Consider the following 21,992-nt stretch of genomic DNA (forward strand, 5'->3'; position numbering starts at 1 on the left):
CTGTTGATACTTGTGAAGTATCAAAATCCCATAGATTGTATCGAGAAGCCATAACTAAATAGAGAATTAAGGGTAAACTAGAATTTATAGAATTTATTGGATTAAAAGCATATTTGTGCCATCAGGTTGCAAAAGGCTTGTGGCTTGATGGCATAACCCCCAAGCCTCAAAAATTGAGGTCTAGGGTTTGAAACCCTCCTCCCTAAATGTATTAAAAAAATCTTATGTCCAAATATTTATACTTTATGTATATAGTTTTTACATGCACATATGTATTTGGTTGAAGGCGTTCTTCCTCTCAATCGGCATACGGTCTCTCCCGGTGAGGATGTAGAAATCATCGGCCTCTGATTGATTTGCACCTCCAGCTGATGATGGCTCAACTGCGCCAGTAGAAGTGCCTTCACCTGCCTCGAGTGTGCCGTGTGTAAATGTAAATGTAGATGTGTGAACTGCAGCTGCATTGCCAATCTGATAGTCAGTTGATGATGGCTCAACGAATCCCGAGGTGGTCGGCGATGACATCCAGTGAAATCTCAAATGACACACCGTGTATAGTCACGGTGTGAGAGGATGCGTCCTAAGGCATAGAGCACATCCCCATATGGAACTCCCAAACCATTGAGGGATATACCTTCTCCCTCAATGTGTAGATATTTCCCCAGCCTCTATTGAGAAAGACATCTCTGAGGCTTGTCCACTCCCATCTGAGTTTGTCAAACTGATTAATCAGGACCTCTCGCTCTACCATAACAGTACGAGCCCCGATTCGAGTAGTGTCCTCAGTGGCTACTTCCCTCCCCCGTTTCTTGGTATGGAAAGGATGAGTCATATCTTGAAAATAGGAAAGGAAAAAAATCATTAGCATCATAGTAGTATTAATTTTAAATTGCTATGCATTAATGTTCAAACATAATTGGACATATGTTTGAACGTTAAGTTAAAACGTTGGGATGTATGTATTTAATGTTGAAACATAATTACTACTTGTTCAAACGTATAGCATACACGTTCAAAAGTTAATTGTATAACGGCTAAAATTTTTGATTCCGTGTGTTCAAATGTTATTCCTTACACATTCAAATGTATGAGTTTGGATAGTCGAATGTCAAGATTTACGTGTGAGCGTAAAATATACAAAGTCGAACGTAAAAGGAAAAATGACGAATAAAAGTGGGAAGTACTACATCCAAATGATTATATTAAACTTTCGAATGTAACTACCAATAAAAGTAATGTTTGAATGTACTAAAATGTACATCCTTTTAGTACATCCGAACATGAAATTCAAATAGCTTTGCATTTGAACTGTCGTACATTCGGACATTCTGGTTGAAACATCCAAATGTTATGATAGGAATGGTTGAGCTCGAAAATCACTACATTTTGGTCTAAATGGCCGAATGCCACCATAGGAATGAAGTATACACTTCAAGAAACCTTTCTACGGTGGCCATTTGGCCAATGGCAACCAGTGGTGGCTGGAAAATGGAGTTGAAATTTTGGCCACCTAAATTTCTTAAATATTCTTATTTTTTCATCTAAATCTAAAAAAAAAAAAAAACATATAAAATGACGAAATATGGATGCCTACCTTTTTGTGATGATTGTGGCAGAGTTTGACAGCGGCAGCGAGTGTTTAACGACTAAGTTGATGATGGAGAGAAACGGGAAACATTGTGAAAATGACGTTTCCCATTTCGGTTTTTGGCTTAAATAGAAAATATGTTCTAACATAGTTTGATTAACATCCGAACATTAACGTAAACGTCCAAACATGTATGTCCAACAACTTAACTATCTCAAACTATCCACCCTTGACAACTCTCAAGGTCGAAGAGACTTTGACAATCAAGTAACTAGATGGACATTTCTTCAAGATCATTCTCAATCGTTTCTCTACAAGATAGGTAGCTTGTGAGCATATTCTTCCATCTAAGCTCTAGTTTAACAATATAACATTATTATATTTGTTTGACTTGTTAATTCAAATAACATGGAAATATTGTTTGTAGTATTTTTTGTAAGATATTGTGTGACATTGCATAAATAACCTTAGACCTGTTTGGGAATTAGTGTACATTTATGTGTACACTAATTTCTGAATTGTCTAGTGTGAACAGTTTGAGATTATATTATCTGTATTCTACATTCTTGCTACTCTTACTGAACATGTTTAGTATGAAGTTTTGGTGTCTTCCTTTACTATTCTTCAGGTATATTGTTTGTAGGGTCATAATCCCTGGAACATGTATACTTGGAGAACTATGAGCACGTGCTGCCAAAATTTCAACTGACGTGGAAAATAGTAGAGTGATGAAATATGTGCAATATGGATGATATAATCTCAAATGGGGTAGGACCAACTACCTTATCGAAAGAGCAGTTCAAATTGGAGCATGACATGCATGTGAATTTTCTCTGCACATGTTACTAATAGACAACTTTTTTAGAAATGGATAAAAATTGGTTGCATCTAGGCGATAGACTTGGAAATGATTATGTACCCTATGCGGGTGGAGTAAGAATATTCATTGATTTTGCAAGGGCCTCGCTGATAGTCATTGTTACATTAAATGTCCATGTTGAGAGCGTAAAAATATGTGTGCAATAGAGTTGGATGAAGTTAAAAGTCATACATTTGTGAATGGTATAGATTTAGGGTATTCCCGATAGGTACTACATGGTGAGCCATATGCACAGTCAATGGATGTGTTGCTTGGTCATCCGAATTATTTACAGCATGTGGATGATGATTATGAGTGGGATGAGATGGAGAAGATGTTGGGTGACATTGGAGCTGGGATGCTTATGGATGCAGCTGATGACAATGCCTTAAGTGGTCGAGGGACTGAGTCTAGAAATTTCACTACAATATGGGAAGATACAAAGCGTGAGCTTTGTCCAAGGTGTACAAAATATTCCAAAATATCATTTATTGTGCGGTTGCTTCACATTAAGTCATTGTGTGGAATGTTGACAAAAGCAATAAATATGGTATTGGACTTATTTAATGAGGTGCTTCCCAAAGGTTATGCATTGCCACAGAATTTTTATGAAGTGAAACAGTTGAGAAAGGAATTAGGGTTTGAGTACAAGTCCATACATACATGCAAGAATGATTGTATTTTGTTTTGGAAGGAGAACGAGGAGAAACAATTGTGTCTTGTATGCGAAGAGTTGAGGTAGAAGCGTAAGAAAAATGTGTCAGTTAAGGTGTTGCAATATTTTCCCTTGAGACCTAGGTTGCAAAGACTATATATGTGTAAGAAAACAACTCACAATTTGAGGTGGTACGAGAAGAAAAGAGTTAAGGATGACGCATATATGAGGCACCCAGCTGACTCACTTGCGTGGCAATCTTTTGATGATCAATACCCAGAGTTTGGGATGGAAGCTCGAAACGTGCGCCTGAGACTCAACCAATTGATTCAACCCTTTTGTGAATATGAGTACAAGTAATAGCACTTGGCCAATAGTGTCGATTTCGTACAATCTTCCACCATGAAGGTGCATGAAGGCACCTATCTTTTTTTTAACTTTACTTATCCCCAACCTGAGATCACCTGAGAATAATATTGGCGTATACATGCATCCATTGATTCAAGAGCTGAAAGACTTATGGGAAATAGGCGTTAGAAGTTATGATGCATCCACATCGACATCTTTTCAGATGCATGTTGTGGTAATGTGGACGATAAATGATCTTCTAGCATATGGAAATCTTTCAGGTTGGAGTACTAAAGGGAAGTTAGTGTGTCTAACATGTAATAAAGAAAGTGCTAGTGAGTGGTTAAAATATTCTCAAAAGCTCTATTTCTTGGGTCATTGACGTTATCTACCCGTAAATCATGCATGGAGAATAGAATGCGCTAAATTTGATAGGAGAGTAGAGGACAGAATTGCACCAAATGAGTTGTCTCGGGAAGAGATAGTGGAACAACTGGTACATGTTAGAGCAAACAATTTTGGCAAAGGTCGGGTAAAGAACAAAAGAAAATAAGGCATAGCAGAATTGAATTGGACAAAGCATAGTGTTTTTTTTTGACTTGCCGTATTGGTCGTCCTGCATGTTGTGATATAGTTTGGATGTAATGCACATAGAGAAGAATATCTGTGATAATATACTGGGTACATTGATGAGCATTAACAAAAAGACAAAGGACACGATCAAGACAAGGAAAGATATTGAGAAAATGGGAATTTAACATAATTTACATTTGCAGGTGGAAGGCAACAAGATGGTCATGCCGCATACATGTTTTACGATGACAAGGTAGGAGAGGATGGACTTCTACAAATGGTTGCAAGGTGTGAAATTGCTAGATGGGTATGCTTCAAATATCGGTAGATATGTGAGCCCTAATGACTGGAAAATTAGTGGATTGAAAAGTCCTGACTGTCACGTATTTTTGCAGAAGTTATTACTAGTGGGAATTCATGGGAAGTTGACATCTAATGTACGTGTCGCCATGTCTGAACTATGAATGTTTTTTAAAGATTTGTGTGCTTGGGTAGTAAATTGAGCTATGTTGCCAAAGATGGAAGAAGACATTGCTACTATGCTATGTAAATTCGAGCAGATTTTTCCACTATCATTTTTTGGTGTCATGGTCCATTTAGCAATACATTTACCCCCGGAGGTACTGTTGGGTGGATTGATGCAGTTTCGTTGGATGTATCCAGTTGAAAGATACTTGGGTCAACTGAAGCGCACTGTTAGGAATAAAAGTAGAGCTGAGGGTTCAATAGCCGAGGCCTATATGCATGATGAATGGCTAACATTTTGCTCTCTATATCTTTGTGGTGTTGAGACACTATTTAATTGTCAAGAATGAAATGCTGATCTTGCTGCTCTACGTCCTTGTGAGCTATCAGTGTTTTCTTAGAATGTACAACCATTGGCTACACAATCGGGTTACAATTTAATTGATGGAGAGTTGAGTAAAGTTCGATGGTACATGCTAAATAATTGTTGAGAGAATGATGACTATCTTAGATATGTCATTGCATTCCTCCAACCATTTCAAGTTAAAAGAGTTTAACTCATGTAACTTTTGTGCTCAATTATATTTATTTGCATTTATATATAGTGAGCACATGGACAAACTTAGGATGGAAGGTGTAGAGAATATAGAGTAAGACACGAGGAAGAATTTCCCGGATGGTTTGAACAATGTGTATGAACAAAAATTACATATATGTTAGATTTTGAAACTTTTAACTCTAGGTTACTTTTAATAAGTATATACTATTTCAATTGATAGATTTTGGAACAACATGCTCGTGATCCCAAATCAATTTCTTCCGAATTGTATGCATTGGCCCGTGGTCCCTTAAATAGAATACTTCGATACACTGCATGCACGGTTCAAGGTTATACATTCCAGACTCTAGACCATGAACATAGTATAAAGACTCAAAACTGTCATGTGTTGCTTGAAGGGAGTCATGGAATAGATGATATTGACAATTATGATGTTATACGTGATATTATCATATTGAAATATTTGGGTGAGACGATAACATATGTCTTTAAATGTGATTGGTGGGATTTAGGTGGTGGTCGACTTTTGATACATAGAGATAATCACTTTACGAGTGTTAATACTGCACTTAAATGGCAGAAGAAGATCCATTTGTATTGGTTTGTCAAGCTACCCAAGTCTATTACTTGATTGATCCAATGAAAAATGCTGATGAAGATAGTGGAGAGATAACTTGGCGAGTCATATAAAAATTTGTCATTCGAAATATATATGAAGTAGGAACAAGTACAAATTACAAGAATAGTGGATATGAATATTAGACTCCGATTGTAGAGGCCTACCAAGAAGATGGAAAGGGTATTAACTTGTTTGTTGATCTCGATGCCCTCGATTTGCTCCCCTTGTGTAGAGATGACGTCCCACCCATCCATCTCAACCCGTCTATATTAAATGATCATTCAATTCAAGTATGTGAGGAAGAAGAAGAAGAAGAGTCAAAAGAAGAAGACGAAGAAGAATCCGGGGAGGAAGTGGATAAGGAGGATGAACAAGAGGTTGATGATGACGACAAAGATGTTATTAAGGGAGATTCTGAAACAAGCATGGAAAATACATCCGGAAATAAAGAATAAAAATAGTAAAAATATTTTACAATATAGTTGACTGTAGAATGTTATACTTTTCATAATTTCTTCTAATTAATTTTCTTTATCGTATTAATCATTTTCAAAGATGCTGCCAAAATAAAAAAGAAGAAATGTGCCTCCTCCGCCAAGTAACGAACCCGTTGAGGACTCCCCACCCGAGGAATCCGCTCCTGAAGATCAAGTTAACATGGTAGAGAATGATAGCCAATTGACAACTACCAGTAAGGAAATGTCAATGATAATTAATTATATATATTAATACTTTTATCCCAATAACTATATAATTAATTAATTATACTATTATGTATTAGTTGATGCATCTGCTCATTGCTTTCGTGGCTATACATGTGGTACTTCTTTAGAAAAAAATTGAAGGCACGAAAAAATCAAGGTCACCATTCTTGATAATTCTACTGGAGGAGTGGATGATAGCGCAGCAGTGCTTTCCTCCTATATTGGCACAGTAGTCCGTGCTTATGCTCCATTTCATGTGTAATCATGGAGAGATGTTTCGAATGAGATTAAGGAGCACATTTGGAGCCGTGTGCTGGTGAGTTTACTTTGAGAATACATATTTTTTCATCTAGATTAGTATATCATATTTTTGACGTAATTCACTTATTAGGATGAATTCGACCTTAACTTTGGCCGTAGCGAGGATTTGAGAACTGTGAATGAATTAATGGCTACATTATTCTGATGTCACAAGGGACGATGTCAAGACCACTTAAAGAAGTTTGAGACGTCGGAAGAGGCTGCGCAGTCCCTTTTCCAACAGATGAAGTTAGACGATTGGATAAAGTGTTGTGATCTTTTCCCATCTCCAGATTATCAGGTATTTTGGACTTATTTCATTTAATTATTTATATTTATATTTGTTCTATATATTATATGTATATATATTACAATTAACATTATTAATTAATGTTATAGCACTTAAGTGCTACAAATGCACAAAATAGATCTGCTCTGACTATTCATCATCGTGCCAGTTTAAGGTCATTCCACCATCTTGCTAAAAAAATGGTAATTAATAAATTATAGAATTAATTTATTTTTCTGATATTCTTTTATATAAGTACTAACATTATCTTTTTAAAATTGCTAATGTTGCTTTGTTAGAAATGTGATGATCTTGAAAACTTTTCCCTTGTTCATGTCTATGCTGCTGCTTACACTAATGAGCATAGTGAGTGGATGAATCCTGCTACTTTAGATAATTATGTAAGCGGTTTTAATTTTGTTAATTATGTAAGGGTAAATTACACGTTTGACGTTTTTACACTTTTGCTCTGCTAGGGTTTTTACGTTCTCTTTTGCATGGCTGCCGTGAGGGGCATTGATGGCCCCATGCCGGCGGCCAATTCTTGTTCATTTGTAGACCTGATTTCTGCCGTCCCTCACCCGATTCCTGATGTGCATCTAGCACCAAGGGCCCATAAAACCATGGAAGGAGAAGTGTATTTTCTGTTTTCAAAGGAGGAGATCGTGAAGTCTGCAAAACCTTTTAGGTTCTCGTTGGTGCTGAAGTTCCTTAGGCAGAGACCATCACTAGATGCTATTAGAATTTTCATTAATAACAGATGGGGATTATCTGGTATTGCTATGGTTTCAGCCATGAGAAAGCCACGTAACGTGTTTGTCCGGTTAACATTGGAGGAGGATTTCAATAAGGCTTTCTTTAGGGAAGTTTGTGACATAAACAGTGTGGCTTATCATCCATTTCACTGGACTCATGAGTTTTCTAAAGAGGAGGAGCCTTCGATGGTTCCAGTTTGGATCTTTCTCCCAGGTTTGGCTCCGAATTTTTATCACCCATCTATCTTGAAAAGCCTTACGTCGCCTATTGAAAAATTCATTCGGAGTGATAATTCTACAAGGTGTGCCACTAGAACAGACGGTGCAAGGGTATGCTTAGAGGTTGATGTTGCTAAATCCCCTCTATTATCGTTCTGGATTGGTGTGCCCTCTTGTCCTGCAAGTTGATTGCATGAGATAGTGTATGAAACAATGCCGACGTTTTGCACTAAATGTAAATTACAAGGCCATAATTTGAAGACTTGAAAGAAGGGTGTCTTAAGGAAGGATAAAGAGAAACAAAAGGTTTGGCTTGAATATAAGATTGTGCTAAAATAGTTGAAAGATGTGGAGCCTTTGGGTTTGAATGTAGCAGTACAAGAAGTGGCTGATCAGGGTACATCGAATGCATTGGTGTTGGGTAGTGTTGTGCATATAGTTGATACAGAAGGTGAGAAAGTGGAAAATTTACAGCTGGTGGAGTTGCAGGGACACGGTCTTGAAGATAAGGCCAATGATGGTAATGTAGAGGTAGTATGCTTTGTTTCAGAGGAGATGGTGCCAGTGAATTCTGAGGTGATGGAAGTTTCATGTTTTGATTCAATGGAAGTGGTTCCGAGAGCAGTGAAGTGTAGTGGGATGTCTAAAGAGTCTCCAATGGTGTGCGCAGAGGTGGAATGTATGGAAGCATGTATAGAAGCATCTATGGGTAATGAGGAGGGTGACCCGGTTCCTTCATAGGCGAATGTTCAGTGTTTAGAAGAAGTGCCAGGGCTGATTCCAGTGGATGTGTCTCAGGATGCTCTTGTTTCCATCGTGGTAGATCATGCAGAAAAGGTACATGATGGTCTGTGTGTTGAGTCGGTTGCTGAGAAAGGTTTGACAGGGGTTAGTAGTGATCAGTTGGCTAGTCTTATGGATCCTGAGATGGGGGATGGAAAAACAGTTTTGAACAAAGATGTTTGTTCTGATTTGGATATAAGGGATGCAGTGAAAGAAAAGGGTGAGGATGTTCACAACAAAATTCACAGATTGTATTGGAATGTTAGAGGGGTGAAATCTTCTAATAGCAGGTTGAAAAAGATTATGAAAGTTTATAAGCCAAAGATGTTTGTGATTGCGGAACCTTTTTTATGTGATGAACAATTGGATGATGTTAAAAAAATGCTTGGTTTTGATTATGGGTTTTCAAATGGTGCGTGGAATTGTAAATTGTGGATATTGTGGATGAATGATGTTAATGTACGCATGGTTAGTTGTGGAACTCAGCAAATTTTTGTTCTTGTGGCTGATGGTGTGATGCAGTGTAAAATTTCTTTTGTGTATGCTAAATGTTTATATGAGCAATGGCGGGTGTTGTGGGAAGAACTTGCCAGGGAGAGCAATTCAAATGATCCTTGGTTAGTAACAGGGGATTTTAATATTATAGCGAATGATGGAGAGAGATGTGGTGGTAGGCCACGACTTGTGGTGGCTATGGAGGAGTTTAATTCTTGGATACATAATTGTGGATTAATGGAATTAAAATTCTTGGGTAAGAGTTTTTCATGGTGTAATGGGCATGCTGGTAATACACGGAGTTGGGCTCGTTTGGATTGTTCCTTGGTAGATCAAAAATTTTTTGATGCTTTTCTGGATTCAGTTTTGAGATATTTGCCTCGTACGTCATCGGATCATGCTCCTATGGTCATTTTGTTGGTGAAGAATGTTGAAGTCTATGGGCCATCGCCATTCCATTTTTAGCAAATGTGGGTGGATCATGTTGATTTTGTTAGATGTGTTCGTGAGGCTTGGGATCAAACTGATGTCGGTGGTGCTCTCATGAAACTGGTGGCAAAATTAAAAAGAGTGAGAGTAGCTTTAAAAGGATGGAATAAGATAGTTTTTGGGTGGACGAGTGGGCACATTCAGGAGTTGGAGGATCGAATAGAGAGGCTAGAAGAGCAGTTGCAAGTGAGGTATGAAGAAGAAGTAGAGCTTGACCTGTTGGCTTCAAAGATGGAATTGGATACCTGGACTCATCATGAAGAAATTTGGTTGGCTCAGTGTGCTAAAGTTAGATGGTGGAATCATGGTGATAAAAATTCCTGGTATTTTTATGCTATTCTCAATAAAAGGAAGCAAGCAAGGATTATGGAGATGAGTCTTACAAATGGTACTATGTTAAAGACATCGCAAGAAATTCATGATGGTGCCATGAAATATTTCACGGATTTTTTGGGACAGTCTACTAGTGTAGTACTTCCGGATTTGGGGGATTTAGTGTCTAATGATTTCGGATGAGGATAATTTGAGGCTTTGTTCTTTGCCTATAGAAGAAGAGGTGAAACAAGCAGTCTTCAGTATTCCTATAGAGAGTAGCCTAGGCCCAGATGGATTTGGTTCAGGTTTCTATCATGCTTGTTGGGATATTGTGCGTGTGGAGGTGGTGGAGGCTGGAAGGGATTTTTTTTAAGGGAGTTAATCTCCCCAGATTCTATACTGCTTCTTTTGTTGTACTTATTCCAAAAATGTCTCAGCCGATGGGATTTGATAAGTTCCACCCTATCAATTTATGTTCCCTTTTTTACAAAATCTGCACTATGGTTTTGGTGGCAAGGCTTGCCCCGTTATTGCCTGCTTTGATCTCCTCTGAATAGTGTGCATTTATTCAAGGTAGAAGTATTTTCGATAATATCAGTCTCACACAAGAGATGGTGCATTCTCTTAACAAAAAGGCTTTGGGTGGTAATGTTATTTTGAAACTTGATATGGACAAGGCTTATGATAGAGTGGAGTGGGAGTTTCTGTTACATGTGTTGGCAGGCTTTGATTTTTCTCCTTCTGTTAATGCTCTTATTAAAAATTGTATTGCTTCGCCTTGGTATTCAGTCATGATGAATGGTACGTCTCGAGGTTTCTTCCAAGGAGGTCGTGGTTTGTGACAAGGGGATCCATTATCTCCATATCTTTTTATCATTATGGAGGAAGTTCTTTCTCGTTTACTAAAGAAGAATTTTTTGTGTGGCAATATTAAGAGTTTCTAAAATCTGAGAGGTGCGCCTCTTGTTTCTCACCTTCTTTATGCAGATGATGTAGTTATTTTTGCTAATGGAAGGAAAAAGTCGATGCGAGAATTGATGAAGGTTATTGAGACTTATGAGTCTTGGTTTGGGCAGCGAGTGAGCAAGAAGAAGATTGCCATATATTTTGCTAAGCAATTCTCTACAAGGCGGAAGAGGGATCTTATCAATATCACTGGTTTTATATAAGGTAATTTTCCTTTTAACTATCTTGGTGCACCGATTGTTAATGGGAGACTTACTAATTTACATTTAGATCCTATTCTTAATCAGGTGAGGAATAAGCTTGGGGGTGGAAATTAAAATGTCTCTCTATTGGGGGCAAATTGATTGTGTTGAAGCGTGTTTTGTCTAATATGCCTATACATATTATGTCTATCCTTCAATTGCCAAAAGGGATTTTGAAAATTCTAAACATGCTTCTTGGTTCATTTTTTTGGGGTGAAAAAGATGGAAAGGAAAAAAAGAAATGGGTGGGATGGAAGTCGATGTGTAAGTCGACTGAAGAGGGGGGAATTGGCTTTCGTGGTTTTGATGACGTTCAAACTTCTCTACACATGAAATTTGCACGGAAAATTATGACTGGGAGTGATTTTTGGTCACAATTTTTTCATGCTAAATATGTTGGGGATAACCATGTCTCTTTAATAGACCCTAAAAAGGGTTCAAGATTTTGGAAAATGGTGGTTAAATGTATTCCAGTGGTGTTAGAAAATTTGAAATGGAGAGTCTGGGATGAGAATATTTCTTTTTGGTGGGATAACTGGTTAAATGAAGGTCCTCTTGCTAATTCTTATCCAGTGATTGATGCGCCAAAGATGATGTTGGCTGACGTTAGAGTTGAAAATGGTTGGGATATTGAAGTATTGGAAAGACTAGTGAGAACACAAAAAACAGAGGAGATTTGTAGTTTCTTGGGTGCTCACAAAGATGGACAGGATTTACTTGTTTGGATTCATAATAAAGATGGCTGTTTTACTACTAAAAGTGCATGGCAGTGTGTTCGGGTTAATTCACCAACGGTGCCTTGGGCTAATTGGACATGGCACGAAGCTCTACCAAAACAAATTTATGTTTTAATGTGGAAGGCTTTTCATAACAGTTTAAGTGTTGATGATAGATTGAGGAGAGTGGGTATACCTATTACTTCCAAGCGTAACTGTTGTGACCGAAGAGGCTATGAAGATTTAAATCACGTTCTTGCTACATGTGATGTGGCTTCCGGGATTTGGAAGAGGTTTTCTCTTATCTTGGGAATTCCTTATGATCCAAATAAACGTTGGTTTGAATTGGTGTTAATGTGGTTTAGACGGGCATCAACCAAGTCCCAGGTGGGTAATATTTTGGGCCTTATTCCTTCTATTATTATTTGGAAGTTGTGTGAGGCAAGGATGGAAGGTAAATCCACATCGACGGAAGAGATTTGGAGGTCTATTTGTGTGTGGCTAAGGAAAGTGCAAAATTCCTTAACAAAAGTTACCAAGATTGGTTTTGCTGATGAGGAGAGATTGAGGGATTTGAACATACCAGTTTTACCTATTAAAAAGGGGCATGTTAAATTGGTTTGTTGGGAAAAGCCTAAAAATGGAAGATTTAAATTGAATATAGATGGTTGTAGCCTCAGTAATCCAGGAAGTTTAGGTGTGGGGGGTATAATTCGGGATTTGCATGGCAATATGGTCCTGTCCTTTTCGTGCTATATTGGGGTGGGCTCTAATAATCATGTTGAATTGAAAGCATTGTTAATAGAGTTGAAATATTGTCGAGCATTGGGTCTACATCAGGTGGACATTGAGTCTGATTCCTTGATTTGTGTATCTTGGGTTCAGAAGAAGTATTGTGGAGTATGGTATTTGGAAGATTTTTGGGAGGAGGCTATGAGACTGTACGGAAGTGGGGATTTTGTTATTAAGCATGTTTATAGAGAAGGAAATGCACTGGCTGATTTTTTAGCTAAAATGGGAGCTCAAGGTTCAACCTTGGTTTGGCGATCTTTGTTACATGTTCCAAAATTTCTTAAAGGTTTGATTCGTGTGGATAAATTGTCCTTGCCTTATGTTAGAGGTAATTAAGTTGTTTAGAGGTCATTAAGTTGTTTTTTATTGCTTAAAGGTTTGTTCTTGTTTATGAGGAGATTTCTTTTAAGGTATGTAATTTTTTCTATCTTTATTAGTTCTTATGTAATTTTGGTATTCCTCCACCATAAGTGAGAGTATTTCTTAATAGATATGGGAAGGGGTCACTCCTGGACATGTGGCCCTAACTCTTCTTCTTCAAAAACTAAAAAAATGTTATCTATATTATTTTTTATTTGTATTTCTTTTAATAAGTTACTTATTATGTGTTTTCTTTCAAATTGCAGGAAAAAATAATGGAAATGCAATTAGCTTCTAGGGAATCCTCTCTGAGTGACATAGACATATTCGTGCAAGTGCTCGCAAGTCTAGTATGGCAAGAGGTTTGGGATGATCTTTGAAGCATTCATCCGGTTCATCTTCCCCAACCTCACCGACTTCACAAATTAATAATCTTAAAAAAAATTTAGAAGCTACACGGTGCGAGAATTAGTATATGAGGTCGAGACAGCAACAGTTGGAGTCCCTTTTAGAGCGACAGTCTCATTTAGAGACACGTTTGCAGGACCAACAGAGAGACCAAGATTAAAGAATATGTAGTGAAATCTAAGAGCAAGTGCACTGGGAGATGATGGTGCAAATGAAGTATGTTATGTCTTTGCAATAGAATCGCAGTAGGCAAGGAGGAAAGAAGAAGAAATGAATTTAATCAATTTTATCAGTGTTTTAATATTTAATTTTGAAACATTATAAGACATTGTTAGTTGTTAAACAATGGTGTGTAAATATGATACAATTGGTATATTTTTTAATTTTTTTAATTTTATGAAATTAGTATTTCTGATCTGTACATTCAAATGTAAATACAAAACGTTCGAATGTTGGTTCACCTTCGAACAAATGTTAGAATGTAATTGAACAAATTTAAAAAATAACGTTCCAACTTACAGCTAAACGTTCGAATGTAAATGCACTCAAACTAACAAAACGTTCAAATGCTTAAATGATTAATGTTCAAACAAACATCTGAACGTACACACATTCGTTCGAACACTTCTTCGTTAATATTTGAATTAGGCTTTGAACGTTATACTATTTACATTCGAACATTGATTCGTTAACGTCCGAACTAAAATTAGAGCATTTATTGTAGTTAGCATTTGGACGTATCAACATTCGAATGTTTTACTGATGCGTTCGAACAATAATTAACGAACGTCAAATTCTTTCATTCAAATGCCAATCGATCGGGTTGACGTTCGAACATTATGTCATACGTTCGAACGTTACTTTCTATTATAGTTTTCAACCATCACAAAAAATGTCATGTTCAAACATTATATCAAATGGAACACCTCCAACCGTCACTAAAAAAATACTTTTAGTGACGGTTGCATAGTAAATTGTCACTAAGTGTATTCTATGATGTACATTAGGTGACAGTTATGGTAACGGTTTCAAATTGTTACCAAATATATTTGGTGACGTTTTGGTCATTTTTTGTGACGATTTCTTCTATCACAAAATACAAATTGTGTTGTAATGAGGGTGATACCCCTCAAATTGATTATTTACAATCAATATACTTGGGCGGAGTTTATGTTGAGCCTTGAGCCAAGGGCTTGCCCTCATGCTAGTGGGGCCCCCAAAACGTTCTTAGACGGGGTGTTTGGACCTTGAATCGAAAATAATATTAATTAAAATGTTTTCTCTGGCAGAGATTTATGAATCTTTTGTTGATAACTCAGACACCTTTACAATTTGAGTGCCAATTAAGCTCAGTTTGGAATGAGAGGGCCGAGCTCTCAACCCATCTCATATCATAATTACAACTTCATAAATTCTCACACAAAATACAATAAACAAGTTCACTTTTTCAAATCTCAAAATAATAATAATATTAAAAAATAGTATTCTAACAATATATTATTTAACTTTCAACTTTAATCTCAACTCACTATCCAAATTAACCTAGTCTAAGTAAAAGTATGAAAGATTAAAAAATAATAATAAAAGAAATGATGTTTCAAATCATCATGTTTATGGTAAAAGAATATGTTCGAGACTTGAGATGATTTTTGCATTTTAATGTTTATTTTTCATTTTGATAAGATTTCATTTCCCTCGTATGAAGGTTTATTTCTATAAGATTGCAAGTATGGTTGACCCTTTCGTGGAAGGGAATAACAAAGTTGAGATTGACGCACGGTGAAGATCACCAGGTATTTATCTGTAAAAATTTGTAGAAATTGCACTGAGCTGTATACATGTTTAATAATATCGATCGGTTCATGGATATTGTATATGAGTTCAAGTATCTGATGGTATTTGTTTTACTCTCTCTGATACATTTTATTTTAGATATTTGAAAGTTTCCACTGCAGCTGAAAATTTAATTAAACAGTTTAGATTTAATCTTCACACCGGATGCGGTGTAAACAATTAATTAATATTTGTTGCAAACTGATCTTCTCATATAAATAATCCTTTAAAATGATTTACTTTAGATTTTCAAAATGTTTAGATTTATGTATGCATGGCAGCTTGCTTTAGAGATCAGTAACAAAAATGATTTAGTTATCTATAGCATGCTATGATCAACGTAAAGGATCACTTGAATGAGGAGAGAAGTATATACATCATTCTCTTCATTGTATTTCAAGCCACCATGCATGACTGATCAGTATTCGATTTTGACTTCCATTTCTTTTAGGTGTTGTACTCTTTTTTAAGATTCAAAATTGAGAATTGAAAACATATATCATGAACTGGAAATCAATTTTCATGGACCAACTGTGCATAGATGTAATAATTATCTTTGTAAATTATTCTTTGTAAGGATGTAATTTTCCTGAAAATTACGCTCACAGACGCCGCGTCAAATTAAAGTTGTTATCTGTCGATGTTGAGTGTTATATCTTTGCCATGTCGACGATTCTGATCATCATCACTTCAACAATTTCTATTTATTGTGTAATTAAACGGAAAGTACAAATCACAAGTCTGTTTATATTTATAAAAGATCGATTGAAATTATATGTGAAGATTGATCTTGACATCACTAAAAGACTCAAGAAGTCGCTCCTCCCAAAGGAATGTGATCAGATTTGTCATATTTCACATGCATGCATGTTTCTAAATTTTCCAATATTAATTATATATATATATGTTTAATTGATACCGAATAGAAATTGTTTAATTTAATATATGTTTAATTTATATGTTCTTCCACGGGTCGGTATACGCGTTTATGGAAAGCGTTGTGGAGGCTTCCTGTCCCTAATAAAATTAAGATTTTCGCATGGAGGGCTTGTAGGGACAGTTTACCTTCAAAGACTAATTTGCAGAAAAAACATGTGCTTCCCACAGCCTCTTGTTCTTTTTGTCTCCACTCTGATGAGGATTTATTGCATGCTATTTTTGGTTGTGCCCAGCTCCGATTTTCATGGTCCCAGTTTTTTCCTTTTCTGGATTCCTTTTTACCAACTAGTTTTACTGATTTAGCTTTATCTTTTGCTGAGGGTCCTTATTCTCATTTGCTGGCTGGTTTTTTCTGCATTGCTTGGGCTTTTTGGTTCAGACGCAATAAATGGGAGTTTGATCATGTTTCCTTGAGTCCTGGTCACGTTATTTCACATTCTTTGGGCATGTTGCAGAGTTATAAGTCAGTTGCTCTTAAATCTCAGCCTCAAATCCGAACCCATTTATGTTGGCAGCCACCTTCTTCTGGGGTTCTTAAACTGAACACTGATGGTGCCTTGTTTTCTGCCCTTCACAAGGCTGGTATTGGCGTCATTCTTCGGGATTCTACTGGTAAGATCCTTATGGCTGCTTCTAAAATGGAATTGGATGTGCTTGATCCGGAAACTGTGGAATTGTTAGCTGTTTTCCGTGGACTCCAGTTGTGTTCTACAATGGGTATCCCACATCTTGTTGTAGAGAGTGACTGTCTGCTTTTGGTCGAGGCTTGACAACACCACACCATGCTTAACTCATTGCTTGGTAACCTGTTCTCTGAAGTGCAGCGTCTCTCTAGTTGTTTTCAGACTATTTCTTTTACTCATGTGTATAGGGAAGGTAACATGGCAGCACACTCTCTTGCTAGACATGCTTGGAGAGTGGAGGATATGGCGATGTGGTGGGATAGTTTTCCAGACTTTCTTTCTCAAGCCTTGTGGCTTGATAATTGTCTGTAATTGACTCTATTCAATGATATGGTTCTGTTGTTATCAAAAAAAAAAAAAAAATTGATACCGAATAGATAATGTCACAATATTAGAGAATGACAAATGTATTATGATTAAAATACCCATCTCGGGGTTTGCAATCCCTACGTTCCATATAATAATGGTGGCTTGAGTTTTACATGATGAGCAACCAGTACTGCCACCAGCTTGTATCTCTTTGAATTTTTAATGGAATTCTATACCCATGCACCATTAGACATTAATGATGTTTCTGCAATTTATTAATAAAAAGTACTTTATTTTTTTTAATTTTTCAGTTAAATATAAATATAATTAAGTTGTAACGCTTTAAATCCACTGCGATGGCACTATAGCTAGCAGATAATTATCTAACGTTGTCATATATGTTACATTCTAAGGTCAGACAATGCCTAATGTTATCAACTAACATTAGAACTTATCCAAATATAACCTTATATTTCTCCAAATAAAAGCCTAACCATATAGACTCCAAGGTTACGTGTCCGACCATATTCTCACATGACTAATATTATTGGTCATCAGTAGGCTTGACTTGTCCCAACATTATGGATTAATTTATATAACCATTTCAAGCTATGATGAAAGTTGAGACACCTAGGATTACTTCCCCTTAAAAATTGGCCTGGTCTCCAAAGTTCATGTTTTGACCTTTCTTCTTCCATTAGGATGTAACTTAATCCAAACAAATTTAACGTTTCTTCTTGGTTAAAGCTGTGAAAGAACTTGATAACCTAGAGAATCCTTCCACAAATCTCTACTAGTAACCGGCTAGACCCAAGAAACTCCTCACCTTATACATTGATGTGGGTTGTTGCCACTCAAATACTACCTCTCTTTTACCTAAGTCAACTATGACTTAGGAACTTCACTTCCTCTAGCAAGAACTCACACTTGTTGAGTTTGGTGATCAATTGGGAATACAACAATATATCATCTATGAATACCACTACAAATAGGTCTAGGAGTGGCCAAAGCACTCTATTCATAATATCCATAAAAAGCTGCTGGAGAGTCAGCTAACCCGGAAGGCATCACCTTTAATGCAAAATGGACATATCTTGTTCAAAAGACTGTCTTCGATATTTTGCCTTCATTAATCCTCAACTGGTGGTATCCTGACTTGAGATCGATCTTAGAAAACACCACAACTCCTAGAAATTAATCGAATAAATCATCTATCCTTGGTAGTGGATTCCTATTCTTAATGGTTAGCTTATTCAGCTCTCGGTAATTGATACACATCCTAAGGGTTTTGTCCTTCTTCGTAACAAATAACACTTGTGCTTCACAAGGCAAGATACTAGGCATGATAAGCCCCTTTGCCAATAACCCTTGCAATTGGCTCTTTAACTCTCTCAACTTAACTAAAGCCATCTGATAAGGTGCTTTATTCATTGGGACTGTTCTGGTGGCAATTCGATTGAAAACTCATTTTCCATTTGAGGGGGTTGTCTTGGTAGTTCTTCGAATACTTATGGGAATCCTCTTACTACGAGTATACTTTCTACCTCCTTAGATTCCTTCTCCTTGAGCACTACATGCACTAGATAGCCTCAACACATTCACCAACTCTTTCTTTGCTTGCAATGAGGAAATCATTCTTGACATCGATCTCAACTTACTCCCTCAAAAGACCCTATCTTCACTTGCATGCTTGTGGAATGTTACAGTCCTTTGATGACAATCTATACTCACAAAGTGATTATACAACTAATCCATGCCTAAAATAATATCAAAACCCAACAAGTCAAACACTACAAGATCCAACTCCCTAGGAGTGTCATCTATCTCTAAGTGACATTCTATGGCGATCTTGGTGTAAAGCACCGTTCCTCCATCAGACAATGATACTAAGACTCCTTGTCATATCGATATTGCTTGCGGGCTAACCATTTGGGTGAATAAGATAAAAGACAAATGATGGGGACACACCTGAGTCAAAAAGTGCACTCACATAGAAATGCAGTATTCTAACTCTCCCTAAAATGAATAACTAGCTTACTACTTATTCTATACTCCTATGAGTACAACTAATTAAATGCAGGTTGAGGTCCTATACCTCTTATGACACCTACTTCTTGGGTCTCTGAGGCACTTCATCAACTCTCTTGGAGTGATGTGCAAACCTACTAATTCTCATGCTCTCAGTAGAAATAAGATGTGGAGCAAACCTCCCTAACTCCATAAACTTTTGCTTGAATCAAGTTAAAGAAAGCCTTCAACTTTTGCTGTTTTATTATAGTAGGAAAATAATGATCGTCGAATTCCTTCTTAAATCCTTCCCATGAGATCCTTTCTATCGCTACCAGCTCCATGCTAAGGAGCTGCCTTTGGCCACCCCACCACCGTGCTGCTTCTCCTTAGAGAAAGTAGCTTTTGTACAAGATTTTCTGACTTTTGATGCATCCAGTCACCTAAAACAATCCTTCCAATATCCCTAATCAACCTTTCCACCTTCATTGATCCTTCGTATAATGATATGCCAAATATATCATATGAACAACCTTATTGTTCCTCCCTAGGGGAATTAACTTGCTGAATCATCAACTACCAAGTGTAAAGTTCGTGATGTTGTTGCAATATGTTTGAGATAATATTAAGTGCCCTCGCTAGTTTGCTATATCTCCCTTCCACTAGTGACTCTCCCTCCCAACTACCTATCGGCTGCTCGCCTCTCGTAACTCTCGATTGTACCATGCTTAGATCCTGCCACATAATCCAAACTTATCACTTTTTTACTCAACTTCCACTCACTAAACACAATTTTAAGCCTAACATTCTCTAAGATCCAAGCTTATGATACTATTCTTCAATTCCTATTTTTCCAGTACCCTTCCTTTATGACAAAGTGGATTTACCCAGAGCTGTGAAACATGCTCTTATACTATGGAACCACGTTCCTCGATAAAGGACTTATTGAGGATCTATGGTGCCAAGGGTGTCAACCATGCGGCAACACAAGAGGGTTTAAGTTCGGCTAGGCATGCCACATTCACTAGAATGTGTACATGTAAAAGGAAGTTGTATGGTTTGCAGTGGAAAATAATGTTTAGTCTAAAGGCTAAATGGTATAGTACTATAAATCTAAAAGAAACCACAATTTCATTCTCACATTGTCACATCATTTCTTAAAATAATTACACACATTACGAGCTGTTTAATTATGTCTCCAAAATAATGCGAATGAACAAAAGGGTTGTCTACCTAATAGTTACAAATACAGCTTCCACAACCAACCAATCGTATGACGAGAAATGGGCCTACTCGCCTATTACTTGGGCTGGGTTGGCTCTTCTGCCTCTGGTATTACTCCTGGATCTAACTCTGCATCAAAGTTTTCGGAGTGAGGACTGGGCCTCATTTCTTTTTCTCATCTTTTCTTTTTCTTTTCTTTTTTTCCTTTTTCTTTTTCCTTTTCCTTCTTTTTGTTTCTTTTTGTTTCTTTTCTTCTTCTTTCTTCTTCTTTCTCTCCCGCGTACACCGAACAGCTTCTTTTTCTCCTTACCGTCGCCGCCCCTTTGACTGCCCAGTTCTCTGCTGTCCGGCCACCGTGTAGTGTACCACCACCACCATTCTCTTCCCCTCCCACCAGAGATCATCCCCATTTTTAGAGCCATCGGACTAGCCGTTAGCCGCCACGCACTGTTGGAAGTCACTGCACTTGTCCTGTTTTTCTCCCCTATCGCCGGTTGCTTTCTTAGCCTAGAACTACCTCTCGCCAGCGGTGTGGCCTACACCACCTACCTAGTTTTCTTCCCCTCTCACCGATGAACATCCCCACCAAGTTTCACCTCCATCCGAGCCACCGTTAGCCACCACGAGCTCCTCCAAGTGACACAGTTTTTCACCGATTTCGGCGCCGTCGCACCACCTTCGGCCACCATCTCTTCACATCTTCTTCCCCTACCGCTTGTCGACCTAAACCACCCATTTCAGGCCTCAATCTGTTGCCGGAGCAGCTCCCACGAGCTCAACTCCGATTTGAGCTATTTCCTCTTCCTCTGCTGTTTACACCACCACCCATGGCCAAAATCACTTCCTTTAGCTTCATAAACATTTCAAGACCATTCCCTATCAATTTCTTGCCTTGGTTTGTCCCCATTCGAAAGTGGGTAATTTATTACCCACGGCCACAGTGTAAATTACACTGTTACATTGCCTTTCCTTCGCCGTTTGCAACGCCGCGAGCTTTCAAAAAATACCGTATAGTGCTGTAAGTATTTTCCAAACTCTACTTTTAGATTTAAATATATTTTGCTCTTACAATAAATATTTGCTGTTGGTTGGTTGATTCTGGATTGAGTCCGAGGAGTTCGGGGGTCGGATGGATTGAGGACGGAGTTGCTTGGATTGTTGATTTATGGTTGGTTGGTTGTTTTGTGCATTGAGATTGCATTTACATGGTGCATGCACGTGCATTTTATTTATTTGAGAAAAACCCAGTTTTATTGGCGTAAATGAGTTTCTTGTGCATGTGTCTCACGAGCCCAAATTGGGATGGGTTATTATCTCGGTGGAGCTCCTCTGGTCATTCGAGAGTGGATAATACTGAGTGACATCCCCCTGTGACGACCGGATCACACGATACGGTAATGCTGTCGTGTCGACTCCGTGGTCCCTAGAGTGGCGGGGACTAGAGGATGGCCTGGCCAGAGACGCTCATTTAGGTGTCACATGCGTAGTCGTTACCTGC

This window comes from Carya illinoinensis, chromosome 13, assembly GCF_018687715.1.
Source record: "Carya illinoinensis cultivar Pawnee chromosome 13, C.illinoinensisPawnee_v1, whole genome shotgun sequence".
Classification (NCBI taxonomy): Eukaryota; Viridiplantae; Streptophyta; class Magnoliopsida; order Fagales; family Juglandaceae; genus Carya; species Carya illinoinensis.